This window comes from Mirounga leonina, unplaced genomic scaffold (assembly GCF_011800145.1).
Source record: "Mirounga leonina isolate KUSES-001 unplaced genomic scaffold, KU_Mleo_1.0 Mir_101595, whole genome shotgun sequence".
NCBI classification, from domain to species: Eukaryota; Metazoa; Chordata; class Mammalia; order Carnivora; family Phocidae; genus Mirounga; species Mirounga leonina.
The window spans coordinates 1,157,094-1,175,383 of NW_023270158.1; the positions used below are offsets into that span (position 1 = coordinate 1,157,094).

At 40.1% G+C, this 18,290-nt stretch overlaps 1 long non-coding RNA gene across 1 annotated transcript in view; it reads right to left on the minus strand.

Moving 5' to 3' along the window:
• Window positions 1–589: 589 nt before the first annotated feature.
• LOC118006893 overlaps window positions 590–18,290 on the minus strand; it is a 97,409-nt gene continuing 79,708 nt past the window's right edge. Inside the window, exon 3 of the long non-coding RNA XR_004678219.1 lies at window positions 590–620. This is a non-coding gene — a long non-coding RNA (uncharacterized LOC118006893). The remainder of the gene's footprint in view (window positions 621–18,290) is intronic.

Sequence of the window (18,290 nt, forward strand, 5' to 3'; positions counted from 1 at the left end):
GAGAACACAGAAGACTGCTTTGCGTGGCAATGGGAGCCCACGGGCCTGAGGCTGTCAGGAACAGCAGCTGCCGCCATCAGAGGATGTAGGCTTGGGTCTGAGGCCCACGCATCTCTGCCTCACCTTCCTTTAGCGCCCCTATCATCCCTGCTCCCACAGTACCTCACCCTCTCCCCTGAGTGGCCGTCCACCATCAGCTGGCCCTGAACAAAATTGCACAGGGAGGCAACGTTTGCCCTCGGTCCTGCCTCTGCTGCCTCCTAGCCTCGAGCCTCCATCACAGGCGAGGTCCCAGAAATGTTGGCGGGTAACAGTTGAAAGGCTTAGCCTAACTCTGGGCACTTGCATTTTCACTGGTCATGTTTGAAGGCAGACCAGGTTGTGACAGGCCTGAGGCTCGGGAGCCAGGAGACCTCTCTTTAGAAATGATCCTTCCTGACCCTCAGTTCTTGTCATCCACAAAGAAGAATGCTGACCTACCTCTACCCCAGGCTCATTGAGAAAATGTAATGGGATTAAAGGTGATAAAATAAATAAAACAATAAGAAAACACACTGACCATGGGACACTAGCTGAGGAGTATGATGAACTCAAACTTTTGCTCCCGAGGACCAGGGAAACTAGAAAAGGAAAAAATTAAAGAACATGTGATGGGAAATCTTTAAACCAGCAGTTCCCCAACTTGAGCATCAGCGTCTGTTGGAGGACTTATTAAAACACAGTTCGGGGGCACCTGGGTGGCTCAGTGGTTAAGCGACTGCCTTCGGCTCAGGTCATGATCCTGGAGTCCCGGGATCGAGTCCCGCGTCGGGCTCCCTGCTCATTGGGGAGCCTGCTTCTCCCTCCGACCCTCCCCCCTCTCATGTGCTCTCTCTCTCTCTCTCATTCTCTCTCTCTCAAATAAATAAATAAAATCTTTATAAAAAAAAAAAGTTTAAAATACAGTTCGTCAGGCCTCACCCTGAAGTTTCCGAGTCAGCAGGTCTGCGGAGGGGAGACCTGAGAATTGGCACCTGTCTCACATTCCAGGTGATGCTGAGGCTCCCGGCTCGGGAACCGATCTCTGAGAAGCCTCGCTGCAAACTAGTGAGGCTCCATCATATCACTGGAATCATTTGGGAGTGGGAAAATCACTTCAGCTTCAGTCCCCCCTCCTCACAGTTTTTGATTTAAGCGGCCTGGGGTGCAGCCTTGGGCAACAGGGCTATTATAGACCCAGGCAATCTAATATGCATCTGGGATGGAGAACTGCTGTTCTCAACCAAGAAGCAGCATCAACAAATCGGTGGAATTTATCATGATGCCATACCCCTGCTAGGCTTGCCTTTCATGTGTATTTGCTACACAGGCTCCTTAGAACCTTAGGGCTGTGGACCGAATGACGGAACCACCTCGGTGGAAAGGAGAACAAGCAGGTGGACCCAGGTTCAACACCTGCCAAGGAATAGCCATAGCTTCAAATGGCACTGCGTAAATATTAAGTCTTGGCTCTATACGTGTTTAACCCCAGATACGTACTGAAATCACCTGAAAAGACTTTTAAGAAAGCCTGATGGATAAGCCACATCCAGAGCCAAGGTTCTTAACCTTTGACCAGCCCCTGGAATCACTGGGGAACTTTAAAAAAAAAATACTGGGGTGCCCACTCCAGAGCTTCTGATACAACTGGTCCAGATGTGGCCTGGATATAAAACCTCCCCAGGAGCACCCAAGGTTGAGAAAGTCTGGTTCAAACCAAGAGTCTTCCTGATGCATCTACCATCCACCCCCACCCAGATGGTGACAGCGCTGACTGGTGAGCATTGTGTGATGTATAGAACTGTTGAGTCACTAGGTTGTATGCCCGAAACGAATATAATGTTGTATGTCAACTCTATATCGATTAAAAAAAAAAGAGTTAAAAATAAATTTTAAAAAGATCTAAAAAAACCAAAACAAAACAAAACAAACAAACAAACAAAAAAACCCAACAACTCCCCAGGGATTGTCATGTACAGGCAGAGCTGAGACCCACTGCTTTAAGTGGGAAAACAAACAAAAAACAGGTAACTGGCAGTTACAATATTATTGTCTTCTGAAAAGTATGTATTTGCAAGGGACCGGGGGGTAGGGGCATGGGGAGACTGAAATGATATGCTCCAAAATGTTAATAGAATTATTTTTGAGAGATAAGATTATAAGTCATTTTCTATTTATGCTTTTCATGATTTTCCAAAAATTTCCACAATGGTTATTTTTGAAATCGGTGAGGAAAACATCCCACCAAAATTGTTTTATATTCAATACTAGAATAGCAAAGTGGAAAAATGTATCACCTTATTTTGCCCAAAGTAATGAATCTCCAAATGTACAACTTCATCAGTATATTCAATTAAGCCCTATAAATTCTTGTTTCATAGATGAGAGTGGTTTCAGGTGTGATCTCTGACTTCTTTATTAGACTCTACATACAATATTATGTTGATTGTGTCCTTCTGTAGAGATTCCTTTTTAAAAATATATATATTTGAGAGAGAGAGAGAGAGCAGGGAGAGGGGCAGAGGGAGACGGAGAGAGAGAACCCCAAGCAGACTCCGCACTGAGTGTAGAACCCGACACGGGCTCAGTCTCACAACCTTGAGATCATGACCTGAGCCAAAATCAAGAGTGGGATGCTCAACCTACTGAGCCACCCAGGCGCCCCCTTCTGCAGAGATTCTTTAAAAAATACCACTTGGTGCTCGCTTCGGCAGCACATATACTAAAAAATACCACTTGAAGGCATCCTCAGTCACTTACTGTTAGACTTTATGACATGACACAAATGTGCATTTCCCTGCAAAGATAGACATTTACCTCTGAAACCCAAGCATGAGTCACTTCCCAGAAGTGCCCAGCTAATGCAGGGATTTCATAAATGACATTTCCTTTATGTCAATACAACCTCTGGCTTCCTTTTCTAAAAGATAATCTAAGCTCCAAGCTGAAAATGGGCAGTGCTCGGAGACTGACTTCAATAATGGTTTTCACAGTTTAATGCTAAAGGACTTTGATGGGATAGATCGAAATCATAGCATTTCTTCCCTCAAGGTTACAAAAGCTACTCAATAGGGCTCAAAAAAAATATAAATGACTATAGACAATAAAACGTTTTGGATATGTGGTACTAGATAAGTGAGAGATTTATTTAATTAACACTGTAAAGTTATTTTTTTTCCTTTCTATTGAAATAGTAACCTCTTTCATTAAAAGGAATTGGTCATAGACAGTTGGATACCTCCCAGTTTGTACTTAAACTGCATTTAAAAGGAATTAAAATTTGCTTTGCTCTTACTTCATTGCTCAGAAACTTTCATCAGTGTCGGGATCCTTTTAGGGAGGTGGTTTTGTGATTGCAGTTAGTTCTTACTACATAACACAGGAAACATCTACATCACACTGGGCTATTTCAAAGGTACTTGTTAGAGCTTAATTCAGTTAACATGTGCCAGGGACTGTGTCTGTCTGAGATGAGTTCCTTTACACATCACTCGGTGCAAATCATTAAATTAGAAACCCGAACAGGCCATAGTTTACAGACAAAATGTTCTGCCAACACAGAACAAAATGGATCAAAGACTGTGAGCCACAGAGCAATGCTGAGTTGGGTGGAGATGGCCAGGCAGCTCAGGGGCTTTCTCTAAAGGAAAGTGGGTTTCAGCAGTCAACAAAGGGGGGAATAAAGGTCAAGATGTCCCACTCAGACAGAATAAGGGGAGCAATGGCTTATGGACAGAAAAGTTCCCTGCTTCACTTAGTTGTTTGGTTTTTTTTTTTAAGATTTTATTTATTTATTTGTCAGAGAGGGAGACAGAGAGCACAAGTAGGGGGGGCGGCAGGCAGAGGGAGAAGCAGGCTCCCCGCTAAGTGGGGAGCCCCATGCGGAACTCAATCCCAGGACCCTGGGATCATGACCTGGGCTGAAGGCAGACACTTAACCGACTGAGCCACCCAGGCGTCCCTCACTTACTTTTCCCTTCACTCTTGTGCCCTATACAGTCTATAGCATATAGCTCATAGACTCTGTTTTCTGGAGAATATGGATTAAAATGAGTAGCTTGGAATTGGTATTTGTGCCTTACATCTCTATCATCGACCCCGACTCTCTGCTTTTCATTGCAAAAAAAATTCAAGTTGAAAAATTCGACCCAAAGACATACAGAAATGTCTCTTTTAGGATAAAGGGCAAATAACATGATTTTTTACATTGTTGAAACTTAGTCGACAATGGAACTGTGAGCCAAAAGGGATAAAGCGCATCGGCCTCCTCACAATGCCTGTCCCACAGAATATTCACTCCCCCAGGCCCCAGCTCCCAAGGCACAGCCCTTCAGCTGACTTCCAAAGTGCTGGAGGGAGTCAGAGCCTCTGTTAGTCCAGTCGCATTAGGCACTGTCCGGACCTCCCTGCGAGTGAGGCTGAGCCAATGTTGGAAGATGAGACCAATAGGATGGCAGCGGGCCTCTCCTCTCAAGCGTTTAGCTAAGGATCAGCAAGGCGGAAGGGGTCAAGGGAAAGTGAGGAGGTGCCTACATTGGATGAGATCTATCACCTTTCACTGAGGAGTACATTTGAGTCCAGAATCTTACTCTACCCAAACTTCAGGCTGTCTTCCAATAGTGCAGAAATAGATTATCAAAATTCTGCTTGGTCAGAGAAACAAAAGCAGTAGGAGATTCTAAATCTTGAACGACCTTGTGAAAATTGAATACATCACGGACTACCCCTGACCATCCATCTATTTTTTTCTTTGACTCACACCTAATCGTGCTTACATTTTAACATTAGCATATTCTAATTAATTGTCCAATACCAACAATTGGGATTCATGGAAAGCCAAACAATGCAGAGAAATTCTTATTCATTTGGAAAGGTCAGCCCAATTATAGTAGACAAAGGCTTGTACTCTCTTATGTTCCTAGTTAATAATGTCAGGAATCTGCCATTCCACGCATTCAATAAAAATGTGTTGACTGTCTACCATGTGCCAGGTGTGCAAGAAATACGAAGAAAATTAATCCAAGCCTTTGACCTTGAGGAATTCATAGAAAGACAGGTAAATAAATAGCCCTGATGCATAGAGATAAGGAGAAGGCATATGCTAATTTGATGGCCTATTTTCTCAAATGGGACGGCAAAGCAACGCTTGGTGTGCTATCCATTATGTGGAATTTATTCTGTAGGAAGGTAATATGAATGCTTAGCAAGTTTAGAAATGTTCTTCTCATCCATTGCTTGCGGTGAGTGTGCCGCACGGTTAAGAGCTAGCATTGAGGGGCGCCCGGGTGGCTCAGTTGGTTGGGCGACTGCCTTCGGCTCAGGTCATGATCCTGGAGTCCCTGGATCGAGTCCCGCATCGGGCTCCCTGCTCGGCGGGGAGTCTGCTTCTCCCTCTGACCCTCCCCCCTCTCATGTGCTCTCTGTCTCTCTCATTCTCTCTGTCTCAAATAAATAAATAAAATCTTAAAAAAAAAAAAAAAAAAAGAACTAGCATTGAGCTGCTAAAGGACACTCGAGCCGGTCACATTTCTTAGATTCTGGCCTGCATACAACACAGAAGCACTGACTTTGTGTAACTAGCCCTTTGCCTGTCTGTCATTAGTTCCTCACAGGCCCCCACGTGCTCGGTACTGTTGTCATTCCTGTTTTACAGATGAGGAAACTGAGGATTAAGGTGGTTCCCAACATCAGAGCGGGAGTGGCACCGAGGACATTTGAATGCGGATCGTGTTACCCCACAGTCTATGTGCTCTGCAGACTGGCTGCCTATTAGTAAACTGTTATTGATCTCTCATGAGATAAGGAGCTTGCGCCAGAATATAAATCAAGTGCATCAGTAAGAACACGGTTTAATTCAGGCGCCTGGGTGGCTCAGTCGTTAAGCGTCTGCCTTTGGCTCGGGTCACGATCCCAGGCTCCTGGGATCGAGCCCCGCATCGGGCTCCCTGCTCAGCGGGAAGCCAGCTTCTCCCTCTCCCACTCCCCCTGCTTGTGTTTCTTCTCTCGCTGTGTCTCTCTCTGTCAAATAAATAAACAAAATCTTTTTTTAAAAAAAGAAAAAGAACACAGTTGAATTCATCTAATTTTTTTTTTTTGGTATCAAAACTTTCTCACTAGAGTAAGCAGTGCATTGATTTACATTCTAGTGCAGCCCCTTATCTTGTCATGAATCAGCGCTTCGTGTAGCACCGTGATCAAACCACACTGACTCCTAGAAAGACAGAATCTTAGATTACTGTAGAGCCTTGCATCTTTCACATCTATGGAGGAAGGCTATAAAAGGGCACTTGGCTTGTCTTGAGACAGAAGCAACTCAGAGGCTCCTAGCTACTACTCTAGGGAGTCTGCTCCAAAATTTCCAAACCTCCTGGTCATTCTGAATGTTCTTCTTTCTGCTTCCCAAAGAAACATACATCTTACAGGGAACTGGCTGTCTTGAAATTGGCTGGGGGAATTTTCTTGTAATGGTATTATTGACCAAGCGCTTTATCACCTTGTGAATACTCTGTCCCCGTGACACATCCTTCTAGCTGCCTCGGTGCCCAGGACAACAGAGGTGATTGGGACCAGATCTTCCTCTTTGTTGGCACCTATCAGCATCCACTCCTGTACTCAGGGGCTTAACCAGTTGTTTCCTTTACTCATGTGATTTCCTACCATCATTTTTGAAGATGTAGTTCTGAATATATGCCTACTCCGTGATCCGGCAAGTCCAAGAGAAATGAGCGTGTATGTCCAGGAAAAGGTATGTATAAGAATGTTCATAGCAACCTTATTTGTGATAGCCCCAACCTGGAAACCCAATGTCCATCCATGGGAAAGTGGATATATAAATGGTATATAAATTCATATAATGGACTACTATGTAGCAGTTACAAAGAATACTGTTATATACAATACAGCCTGGACGAATCTCAGGGACACAGTGATGAGTACAAGTAGCCATACACAGAATAGTACAGTATGAATCTGTTTATATGAAGTTTAAGAACAGGCAAACTAATCCATGGTGATAGAAATCAGAATAAAAGTCACCTCTGGGGTGTGTGGGGAGTGGGTAAAGATTGGTAGGAGGCATAAAGGAGCCTTCTGGAGGGCTGAAAATGTTCAATATCTCAATCTGGAAATTTCAGTATAAAGAAACCTTTAAAAAATACTGCCAAGAGGGGGCACCTGGGTGGCTCAGTCATTAAGCGTCTGCCTTCGGCTCAGGTCATGATCCCGGGGACCTGGGATCAAGCCTCGCGTCGGGCTCCCTGCTCCAGCAGGAAGCCTGCTTCTCCCTCTCCCACTCCCACTGCTTGTGTTCCCTCTCTCACTGTGTCTCTCTCTGTCAAATAAATAAATAAAATCTTTAAAAAAATACTGCAAAGAGAAGGAATATATAAAAATTTGGGGGTTCAGTTAAACTCAAAATGTACACATCTATTTACCCTCAATTTCCTTTCTAGAAATTTCTCTTAAAGAAACAACCATGATTATACACAAAGATTTAACATCAACATTCTTTGAGAGCTCTGTTTATAATTGGAAAAAATTGGAAACAACCTCAATTTTTCACAATAGGGACTTGGTCAAAGAAATAATGATAAAAAAGAAATTATGATATAGTCATATAGTGAACTACTAGGTAGAAATCAAAGATGAGGTTGTAGAGAATTTTCAATGTCATGAAAAATGTTAATCTTGTGTTAAGTGAAAAGTGGTAGGTTACAAAGCAGCATGTAAAATACATTTGTATTTTTAAAATTTGTACGTATTCATTGTATACATATAAATAGATATGGATTATGAATATATATGATATGGTACAGAAAACACTGGAAGTAGATTCACCCACATGTTAAACTCAGAGCTTTTATTATGGACAACAGTTTATTTTTATCTTTGGGCTTTTAAAATTTTTTCACATACTTTCAACAATGAACACTTAATACTCATGTCATCAGAAAAATATTAAAAGTAAAGCCTGCATACTTTGTGCCTATTAAATAAAGTCTGTAAGTTTCTAGCAGTATGAAAATACAAATGAGATAGAGAAAATTGCATCATTATTTATGAAAAAAATGTAAATCCGTCATCCAAATATCAAATGGGTACATTAAACCACTCCAAAACCAGTGATTACACCCCGATTTACATTTTTTTCATAAATAATGATGACCTTCACCCATTTTGCATAATAATAAACATGTAGCCTGGTCTCAGTAATTCTCTATTAAAGGAACCTTGAGCTGAACTCACTCACTCGAAAAACATCCACGATCCCCCAATTACCATCATTTACTGAACTTTTTGATGGAGAAGAAAAATGATCACAACTCAATTTTAAACCAAATTTTTTCCCCTTTGTCACTTTTACCTCAAGAAGTTGTCGATTAAACCAAAGGGAAATTTCACTGCTCCGAAGTTTCACAAAATAAGAGGTTCGCTGGTACCAGGAGTTGCAATTCAGTGTCGTCAGTTCCTTCCATTTATTACTGAATGCTCAGAGACCTTAAGAGAGATATTTTTGTTCTTTTAAGGACAGGATGTACATAGGGACACCACTGTAGCAACATCACTGAGAGTATATTTTAACAACCCCAAACTAATCTTCACCAATGCCTCAGCATTCTGAAGTTATCAGATAAAACCATGCCTATCTGCTTTGTTACAAAACCCCTACAAGGGGTAGCTATAGGCAATTGATTTTTTTCCAGTGGGAGACAGGTAACTATGGTAACTATTTTCATTTCTACTAACATTATAATCTCATGTTGGCTAAAGCTGCCCATAGCTTTATTTGTAATAGTCAGCTCTTAAGGGACTCTTTGAGAACACTCTTCTGGAAGCACCAGTCTCTCCGTTCTTCCCTTACCTGGTAAGTAGTCATTAAAAGAAAATTATGCAGGCAAAAAAGACCAGTTAGTGTTTTCAGGGGTTTTTGAACCATTGCTTTAGACGTTGGGGGGTAATTTGTTTTAATGTACCTTACCTCTCTTTTTTTTTTCCACAACAGACTTTTCCTCGGCTGTAAATACACACCAAAATCACATAGTACTGTGATATTTATACTATATTGTGTACTCTATTTAAAAAATACATTGGGGTCCCCTAGCTAGCTGCTGGGTTGCTTTTGCCCCTCAAAGCCCCTCAAAGGCTGGGCGTTGGGATCAGACTTGATAATATAAGCTATTTAGGCTAGCAGTAAGGGGAAGGAATGAGTCGAGGCTACTTGCTGCTCTCCCCCCCCCCCCCCACGCAGAGTCTGCGGAGTATGTGTGTGTGAGGGTCTACACATGCATATTGTGTGTGTTTGTGTACTGGGGCGAGGAGGATAAAGGTCAACCAGGAAAGGCTTTAAGATCAATTGGCAATTGTGATTAATTTACTAGAAACTCTGGTCTCCCAAAAAATATGCAAACCAGGGGTCAGCCAATACATGGCCTTTCTATAAAGGGCCATGTATTAGTTTCCTAGGGCTGCCATTAACAAATTATCCCTAACGTGGTGGCTTAAAACAACAGAAATTTATTCTCTCACATTGTGGAAATCCGAAGTTCAAAATCAAGGTGTTGGCAGGGCTGCAGCCCCTCCCAAGGCTCTAGAGGAGAATCTTTCCTCATTGCATCATTATTTGTGAAAATAATGGCTCGAGAGGAGAATCTTTCCTCTTCAGCTCCTGGGAGCTCTTGTAGTTCCTTGGCTTGTGGCCATAACGCTCCAATCTCGACCCCCAGTCTTCACATGGCCTTCTCCTCTGTGTCCGTGCCTCTTCTGTTCTGTCTCTCATAAAGATTCTTGTCATCAGATTTAGGGCCCACCTAGATAATCCAGGATGATCTCATCTCGAGATCCTTAATTACATCTTCGAAGACCCAATTTCCAAATAAGTTCACATTAATAAGTTCTGGGTGTTAGGATGTGGACATATCCTTTTGGGGGCCACGATCCAACCCACTACAGGCCAGATAATAAAGATTTTAGACTACGTTCCAATAACACTTTATTTCCAAAAACAGACAGTGGGCCAGATATGGCCCATGATCCATAGTTTACCGACTCCTTGTCTAAAACCCCTTTCCTGGAACTCAAGGACCATAACAGTCTGGCCCCACCAGAAATCTCTGACACTGGCTCCTCCATTCCTGGGCATGGACACTCAGTCAGATAAATTTGCCCAATGTCCTTTGAACAGGTTTTTCTGGTTTCCCGCTTTCTTTGCTTACTAAATGTTTAGCCTCTTGCAAGTGTCGCCTGGTTCAAAGTGAGTGCCCGATGTGAGTAGTTGTTACAAAGTAGCCCACAAGTTAGGCAGGCAGGCAACTACTCATTGTTTTCAGGGGAATGGGACGCAGGTGCTTTTCACTATCCTTCACATACTTGTCTCTAGAATTGAGTATTTCCCTTGAGCAAGGTTATCAGATAAATACAGGCTGCCCAGTTAAATTGAATTTTATACAAACAGTGAGTAATATTTCATTATAAGTAGGTCCCCAATATTTTATGGGGTATACTGTACTAAAAAATTATTTATTTACCTGAAATTCAATTTTATTTGAGCATTCTGTATTTTTATTTGCTATATCTGACAACCTTAACCCTGAGCATTTCTTACTTTCATAAGCAGAGACAAAGTGATCATTAGAAAAAGATAATAAAATACAACGTGCTGCCATTATTACTCTTCTTTATCCTTTTTTGTCTGTTTTAGTTGCACATGTGATGCATAGCTATACTTCCCCAACAAGGTATGAGAGTGTCTGCTTTTCTACACTTTGGTCACCCCTGTATATTATCATTGAAAACATTTTTGCCAGGGCGCCTGTGTGGGGTAGTCAGTTAAGTGTCTGACCCTTGGTCTTGTCTCAGGTCCTAATTTCAGGGTTGCGAGAGCCAGCCTCATGTCAGGTTCCGCACTCAGCACAGAGCCTGCTTAAGTTTCTCTTTCCATCTCAGGCGCCTGGGTGGCTCAGTTGGTTAAGCGACTGCCTTCAGCTCAGGTCATGATCCTGGAGTCCCGGGATCGAGTCCCGCATCGGGCTCCCTGCTCGGCAGGGAGTCTGCTTCTCCCTCTGACCCTCCTCTCTCTCATGCTGTCTCAAATAAATAAATAAAATCTTTAAAAAAAAAAAAAAGAAAAGAAAAAAAAAGTTTCTCTCTCCATCTCCCTCTGCTCCTCCGCCACCAGCCCCGCATGCACTCTCTCTCTCTCTCTCAAATAAATAAACCTTAGAAAAATATTTTTGCCAATCAATGGTATAATAGTATCTCTGTTTCTTGCTCATTTGGGGGTTTTTTGTTTTTGTTTTTTTAGATTTTATTTATTTATCTGACAGAGAGAGACACAGCGAAAGAGGGAACACAAGCAGGGGGAGTGGGAGAGGGAGAAGCAGGCTTCCCGCTGAGCAGGGAGCCCGATGCGGGACTCGATCCCAGGACCCTGGAATCATGACCTGAGCCAAACGCAGACGCTTAACCGACTGAGCCACCCAGGTGCCCCATCTTGCCATTTGTTTTTAAACTAAAATGTTTTTTTATTATGAAAGTAATATGTACCCAGTAAAAGAAATTCTGAGTGTTCTAGAAAAATGTAAAATGTATTAAAAGTCTCCCTCAACCCATCCTTTACTCCCCAGTTTATTCAACTAAGAAACTGCTTTTAAGATTTTCTTGTATATTTTATCTGGATTTTTGTATGCTTATACAAGCATATGTTTTATACGTATATCTATTTTTTATTTAGATGGCATCATACATTATTCTTTATCCTGCTTTATTTTTTATTAATACTATATCCTAGACACTTTCTACATCTGAACATATAGCTTTACCTCAGCATTTAAAAACTCACCTCTAATGGAATGAATAAGTTATGGGAATAAAAAGCACAGCATAAGGAATACAGTCAATGACACTGTAATAGTAATGTAATGGGTTGGATGGTAACTACATTTGTGGTGAACACAGCATAATGCAGAAACCTGTCAATTACTAAGTTGTATACCTAAAACTAATGTAACATTGTGTCGGCTATACTCAAATAAAAGAATAAAAGTTAAATAACCTCTCTAAAAGAATATAAAGCTTATTAGCAATGCCCCTAGTATTACTGACTTTAATTATATCCAGTTTTATGTTTGAACATAATTAAGTAACATTATCTAGAAGTAAACTGTTTATGCATATGGGCTTTATATAATTATAAGACTAAAATAGACTTACAAATTAAATTCAAGCTGCTAGAAAACTTTAATTGAACAACATTAAGTTAATAATGATGTAACTTTGCTGAAACCTACATCTTACGGCTAAGAGATGCATTCACATGTTTCACGGTATACTGGTGGTCAACATGATTTTGTTTTATTTTATTTTGAAGACGATGGGCCATGGCTTTAGTCCCTGTCATTATCATTAATGCTAATTTTCCTTTTGCACCACAAACGTTTTTGTAATTATTAGTTCTGTATCCTTTTAGGGAAATTAATTAAAATAGTAAAAGCCAAAATACAATTATTTTAAAAGGCTTCTTAACAAACATTTATTTATTGCAAATTCAGTGTTACAGTTACTGAAAATAAACCTGTTGGTCAGTATAAAAAATGTGACATTCACATCCCATCTGGTCATAAGACAACAAAGATGCTTACCGTTAGGATAAGGTTGCTTTTGAGTATGTTCTCTCTGAGCTAGAGAGAGCCATGCAATGACGCAGGTCTTCGCCGGTATTCTTTAATAGCCCTACTGCAAATCATTTGCATGGACACACACTGCGACATTATTGGGCAAAAACATATCATTTTGCCTTAAGTCCTCTTTTGTATATTTCTCTTTATCCTATGACAATTAAAGTAGTATATTACTGATCTCTACTACATTGATTTGATTATATCAACCCACTTTCAATTTACTAAATAACTTATAAAACAGATCTTATTCTATGAAAGTGTTATAAATGTAAGTTATAACTGCAAGAAATAAGTTTTGTCCTTCACACTGTTGATAGAATGGTGGTAAGAAGATGGCTGTTCCTATTTTGGCTTAAGAATATTCTAAACTGGCAGTAGTTAGTGCTGCTTATCAGACAGCATATTAAGAGTTAAATACGGTCATTTCAGGCATGGATGTGACTAGACACACAAATGCAAATACGGACTGGGCTCATTTTATAATGTAATCAAACAGATGAGGGGTCAACAAACATTTTCTGTAAAGGGCCAGATAATTAACATTTTCCACTCTGTAGGCCATGGAGGTGCAACTACTGAACTCTATCATTGTACAAAAATAGCCATACACGATACTTGTATGAATGAATGTGTGGCTGTGTTCCAATAAAACTTTATTTATAAAATGAACAGTCTCCTGGATCTGGCCGTGGCCTATAGTTTGCTAACCCCTGATATAAATGATCCAGAATGTATTTATTTTTATGGAGTATCATAGAATTTAAAATACAGAATTAAAAGATTTTTTTCAAACTTAAAAGATTCTTGAAGAGCCCTGAGAATATATTTCTCCTAAAGAATGTTCTTCATTCTGCTTACTTCATCCTGAATAGCATTTCTTTTTTAATTTTTTATTTTTTAACAACTCTTTAAATTCTTTTCATTATTGTGTTTTACAATTGGTTATAACTGGTTTGAAGGGGAAAGCTACTGATTTGTATATGTTGATCTTACATCTGGCTTGCCTACTGAACTCAAATATTCTGTTAGGGTTTGAGTTGATTGAATAGGCTTCTCTAGGTGGATAATGACAAAAACTCCAAATCATGACAATTTCTAATATCCATATATCTTACTTATTTTTCTTGTCTAAATGCACTGGCTAAGCATCCCAGAGTAATGTTGATTGAGCATGTAAAAGCAGCCAAACTTCTCCTGCTCCTTTTTCAGCATTTATTTTTTTTTCCATTTAAGTGACTTTGTTAAAGTCTTGACAAATTCTTCTAGGTCTCTGATATGAAGCAGACAAGAGAGGACCAAATCTGTCACATCTTTCTGGATCTAAGCCCTAATGCCTGTGGCTGTGGCTTATTAAAAATACTGGCACTGGACCAATTTAATTAATTTGCTGAAGGGCATATAAAACTCTTAGGTTACACATAAGATGTGAGAAAGTCATTTCTATACCAATCATTAGCCAGAGGTATGGGTTTGGGCTCAGACAAATCATTAGGGACCATTAGATGATGTGCAATCAACTAGCATGGCCATCAGAATGGTCTGCAGGAAGTACTTAAGTTTCATAAGCAATTCACACTGCAGATGAGGTTACTTCTGCAAACTTAAATGTCAGTTATTAAGCTACTGTCACTCAGCTCCAAGCCTTCCTTTCTATCATCTGTGATGCTGGGGCTGGGCCTTTACAAAACACATCCTTCCGTTGCCAGCCAATCCCAGTTAGGCTATCACTAGGAGCATCAGGAATAGACTGCAAGGCCAGAGAAGGGAGAGGGCCTTGATTTTTCCTGTTTCCTGTTTGCTTCCTATGGGCTTCTTGTTGGATTCTTATTTCTATCATCATCACCCCAGTCTCACTTCTTTACCCTGGCAGTGGCGAGGCCTTCCTGTAACAGCAGCTGAATTCAGTTCTCACTTTCTTTCAACATATGCAGAGCCAGACTCACCACCTTGAGCCACGTGCACCTGCCAAGCAGTGTTCCTTTTTCAGGGCTCAGGGTTTTAACTCCATGGGCCCCTCCTCCTCCAATCTTCTAAAATTTTACAATCCCCACCTCTTTCCTTTGTTCCCCCAGGGGTAGTAGCTGCTTCCTGCCGTTGCTATCCCTACATTACCTTTTTTCATTACTTAGTTACCACTTTATACCTGGCTAACAATTCCTTATATTAAATTCTATTAAAATTACTGCTGTCATTTCTGTCTCCTGACTGGGCCCTGACTGATATTTACCTACAGAAAAAGACTTCCTTACTGGCTGTGTGGATTCATGTTAGCTCTCCTAACACTGGGTTTTCCCTGATATTGCCCCTTTCGGGATAACCTTACTTTTGGGGTGCAGAAGATTCCAGCTGAGAATCTTAAGTTACCCATGATTGAGATAAGTAAATATACTTATTTTAAAATTAGGTTCACTTATACCAAAGTTCTTCCCATTACTTTTAAGACTTTTCTGCCCTCTAAAGATCTGAAATTCAAATGATATTTTATGAAGTGCCCCTTTTAGCAGCAACTAGAAAGCAAAACCAGGTTAAGGGCAAATAACTATCAAAGTTTCCAGAGTATAAAAACTCAAAGACTGCTTTCACCAAAATAATTAAGTTTGGTCCACCAGAGAATGTAATCTGAGGAGAAATAAAAATGAAGATCCAGGACAGATCAGATTATATTAGCAGTGAAGAAGGCAAAATGTGAAAAGTCAAATAATTTTTTTTACTCTGTGGAAATAAAAGATCTTATAGTTATGTATATCATTGTCAACATATCTAATAATTAATACATTGAGTGAAATCACCTTTGTGTGAAAAGGAAATTATTTTATTCCCATAGGGTCAGGAGTATAGAGAAGTCATTGAAAAACAGCTCAATTAAGTTGGATGAGAGTGAAACATCAGCAGTCTTGGTGGGTATTCCCAGCTTGCCTCAGGCACCAAGACACAGGATGAAATTTTAACGTGATAAACTTAACAGTTAGAAATACGTGGCATTGAGACTGGTCCATACTTACACAAAGTTTAGGTTCCTGTAGGGAAACCCAGCACACATTGAAGCTGATGGGGGAGTGGGAGTTTCCTTCCCTCTGTACACTGATATAATGTCTGAGCCTGTAGACCTAGGGGCCTCCTAATTCTCAATCTCATAAAGCATCTAAATTGCATGGGAGGACCTAGAAAATTGAGCAATTTCTATCTTACTTCCATGCACTGAAGTAAATAATTTAGTTTGTGCTTGTTAACTAGTGGTTCAATTCAATTCAGCAAGCCTTCCAGATAGATAGATTGGATATAGATGTGTGTATGTTTGTACAAAGCTTCTGTGTTCTGTATCCTCCCATCCATACATCCGTGCATGCATCCATCCATCCATCATTTATCTCAGCTCATCCATACCAATGAGCTAGGCACTAAAGAGCCAAAGAAATTATGTCTTCTCTCATCCCCTTATCCTCTTCCTTATATCTTGCTTATGGTGCCAGGAATAAGGGGGAACACAATTTTGTAAAAAGTGTTTCCAAGCATTCTATTCCCCACTTTTTTAATTTTAAAGATTTTATTTATTTATTTGAGGGAGAGCGAGACAGAGACAGAGAAGGCGTGCAAGCAGGAGGAAGAGCAGAGGGGAAAAAAATCCTAAGCAGACTCTGCACTGAGCACGGAGCCAACTGAACCACCCAGGTGCCCCTACATACCTCCAGCCACTGTTTAAAATTCAGATGAAAAAAAAAAGGGGGACTTCTCCTTCCAACTCCATGAAGTTCCCCTCCTCAGAACCTTCAACTCATGCTTTTAATTGTGTCTAGAACAAATTTCTTTTCCTGGCTAAAGATTACTTATGTCTCAAGATTCTATCCATCCTTTTTCCTCTTCTGTGCACCATTAAGTTTCTCATCTAGCACATTTCACATTATCTTGAATAATTCATTTCAGTCTTGCCTCCACCTATAGATGAGGGCAAGGACTTTGACTTGATTTTTGTCTCTTGTGCTTATCTCAATGCCTGGCACGTAATGGGTATACAAAAAATGTTTGCTGTTCTGAACAAGTTCACTGACAAGCTGGATATTAAGACATGCAAACATGAGAATATCATCAGAGTTTTCTGCTTGTTCTTCTGTTTTACATACCTGCGTCCTCTTTCCCCAACCAGATTTGAAAGTACTTGATGGCAGGAAGTGCTTATCTAGTCATTGCTTTATTCAACTTTTTTCTTCCCTATGTCTTGCCAGTGCTGGTACAGTGTCTTTCTAGAAACTGAACAAATCTGTGGGTTCCAAATTTTCATTTAGATAATGTGGCTGTAAACTTTTTTTTTTCCAATCCTACAAGATGAATACTTTTATTTCCCTAAAGCAAATATGTTGTTTTACGTAATGAAATATATTGTTCAAGGCTCTTTCCCACCCAATGGTCCAAATCTCTATTCATACTCATTTTTGAATTTCAACAGGTTCCTAGAAACAACTGCCAACCTTCCCTTCTGGGATGTAGCAAAGTCTTCAAGGCAGTTTGAAACGGGCACCATGTACACGGAACAGGCTCTTTAGTGTAGAGAAAGTTAGAAATAGAAATTCAATGAGCTGAGTTCAATCAACATTTCGAACTTTTATGTACTCAGAGGAGTTTTTAAGAACCCATATATTGGTTGCATGTGGATTTCCTTCCACATTTCCTTCTCTCAAAGTTAGCATCACTAGCCAGTATTTTAATAGGAGAGGAAAGGATTGGAAACCCAGCAGCCAGAATAAATAACAGCAAGGAGTGTCTCAGGGGGGAAAGTGGAAACATGATAATTCTGTGGCTTCCTTTAAGCTTGTTAACAGGCTATACGGTAAGCAGTTGGCATAGTCACACAGGAAACATTTATTGTCAGATGCTCATCCTCAAATTCAAAGCTAATCATTTTCATCCCTACTTATATCCCAGAGGGCAGGAAGCAGATTTAAAACAGCCCTGAATACCAATGTATGTAATATAAATTTTAAGTATGGTAAAACTGTTTAGCAATAGATTTGTCTATCCTATTTCTCTGCTACAGGTGTAAAGAAAATAATAAGAATGTAATCTCCAGGAAAAAATTTGTGGTGATTTAGAAGAACATACTGGTATTATTTTGTCTAGAAGTAGAAAACATTTTCAAACATCCAGTTAAAGTATAGAAAAATCATATAATATACCCTTGTTCATACACCAAGATTAAATAGATTTACATTTTTCCATCTCTTTTCTTATAAAGTGTTACCAACACAGCTATAGTCATGCTATCTCTTCCCCTCTGCCTGAAGCTGATGTCTATTCTCCTGTATACTTTAAATTTAATAACATAAATATATGTCCACAAGGAAATTACATTGTTCTCTTTTGTTTTGAATTTTTGCATAATAATACAATGATGCATATTGGGTGCCTTGATCGTTTCACTCAACATTTTGTTTTTCAAACTTATCCATATTAATACGTGCAGACCTACTCCATGCATCTGCACTATTGTATGATATACATTTTCTGAATACTACAGTTATCTATTGTTCTATTGAGGGATAGAGTTAGATTATCCCATTGTTTCACTAAATTATCTTGTACTTGTCTTCTTGTGCACAGGGATAA